This window comes from Pyxicephalus adspersus, chromosome 2, assembly GCF_032062135.1.
Source record: "Pyxicephalus adspersus chromosome 2, UCB_Pads_2.0, whole genome shotgun sequence".
NCBI classification, from domain to species: domain Eukaryota; kingdom Metazoa; phylum Chordata; class Amphibia; order Anura; family Pyxicephalidae; genus Pyxicephalus; species Pyxicephalus adspersus.
In genome coordinates this window covers 126,959,140-126,961,327 of record NC_092859.1, presented here as the reverse complement: position 1 = coordinate 126,961,327, position 2,188 = coordinate 126,959,140, and positions in this window count along the sequence as shown.

The window sequence follows — 2,188 nt, the reverse complement described above, 5'->3', positions numbered from 1 at the left end:
ACATTTTACACCTATTCTTTAATTTCATTTAAGGGTTTACCAGGGGAAAATCTATAAATGAAATAATGACAGATTTTTTTATGCTGGTATACATTTGGACAACATCCTAAAATAGTAATAGCCATAGGAATATTACCTGTCACTCCACCGTTATTAAAATGTATATATTGTGTTTCCATAACAAAAAAAAACTTGATTTCAATTATTATTGGGTTAAATCTGTAAGACCTGAATGCCATCCTCTTTTGTCCAATGGTAATAATATTATGTTCCCATGAGTGTTCCCTAGAAAGGGAACAATGTTTTCTGATCAATTACAAGCATGCTCAGAGATCTAGTTTTCCTACTTTACTCAATGGGCAAATATCAATCAATATTTATGATGAATATAATGCCATACACTAGTTACTTTGGTCATAGGAAGACGGGAAAGAGGTAACCTTGATTCCTATACCATGGAGGATTCACTAACATTATATTCTACTATTGCATTATAATGTACCCAGTATACTGTTATGTGTTCTTAGATAAACTGTGTTATACAGTTATATAATAAATATTTCATTCTCTTGTATAAATATTTCCTTTTCTTTGTTGCTATTCACAATTCTTTAATACACACACTCACTAGTGTGTGTTAAAATCTTGCATTACCTTACAGATTGTATGCATTGAAGGTAAAGGTTTTTTTCAGCTTTGTTCAGCATGAAATAGGAACAATGTACAAGGTAAACAAATAGCAAAAGTAAAATACCAGGTTCTTTTGATGTGACAGACATACATGCTTTGAGCTGAAGAATGCTCTGTACTAATTGTTAGTTCAAAAAATGTCCTTAAATCACTTTGCTCTCATTCCTTAAACTGAATTGTCTTTATTTGACCCTGTAGCTTACCAGTTTAGGGCAAAACCACATATTTGCTTTAATGCTTTGCTTCCCAACAACACCTTTCTTTCACTTCTCAGCCATGTAGTGAAATGAAAGTTTGTTTGGAAAAGGGGGTGTTTAAAAGAAACACCCCTCATTTGTGTGGGTTAATCTTAGCCAATTTAGTTTTTTTACCACATTCCAAAAAACATACTGGTAAGTCAATTTCCTTCCCCCTTTATTGGCTTTAGACTATGTTTTAGACATTATGCTTTGAGTGGCATGGTTTAACCAGACACCAATTGCTCAGTCTTGTGATATACTGTGCACCAGAAGTCAAGCTCACGCTCATCAGGGGGCAGGTTGTGCCTTTAAGCACATGGTTGCCCCAAAGACCAGGAGCCCAGAAGCAGAATAAGGCAAATTGGTAGCGTAAAGCCAAAATGTAGAACAAGAGTAGCTCAAAGGTCCATGACAAATATCATATATGTGAGTCAAACAGTCAGGCAAGTGTACAGGGACAAATATTTCAGAGTTAAAGTAAATGCAGGTCCAGGCAGCAAGTAACAAAAAGTCAGACAAACCCAGGTAGACAACACAGATTCAAACTAGAAAATGTACCCTCAGCAGCTAAAAAAATATTTTTTTTCTAAGGCAAGGTTATCTGGAAAGGGAACATTTTGTTCTTTAATTTATAAGGGGCAGGTCCAGCCCAGCAAAAGCAGGTGGATCATAGGCCATAAGTGGGGAAGATACCTCTGGCTGAAGGTGGGCACCTGCCATGTCCAATGAGCATCAAAGTGTATTGAATGTGTACACCAACACAGCGCAAAAAGACACGCCTGAAGCCCAGGCAACTACCATTTACGTGCTGGCCATTTGGCCACATCATTGATTGGCTCAAAAGTTGGAAGGACCATGTTAGTTCATAATGACATAACCAGGACAGGGACATTGTAAAATTCTCAGAGAACGAGTTAGTAATATGGCTTTGGATTCTATGAAGCCTTGCAAAAAATATTGGCTCTAGAACTGGAAACTTTACTTAACCTCATTGCTGAAATGCCCAGAGGTCTTAGAAAGCAGTAAATGGTCAATCCACTCAGTGTCCATCCACAAACAAATATAATAGTTTACAGATAATTTTCTTGGTTGGAGAGTGACCAAATTCGTAGAAGCATCCTCTTGGACTCCACTGTTCCTACAAGACAACACAGGTACTTTTGATTAATTTTTACTAACATGTCTGCTTCATATATAAAACATCATCGTATGCTGCAAAAAATAACATCATATATATTTATTCTGTAGAAATAACCTCT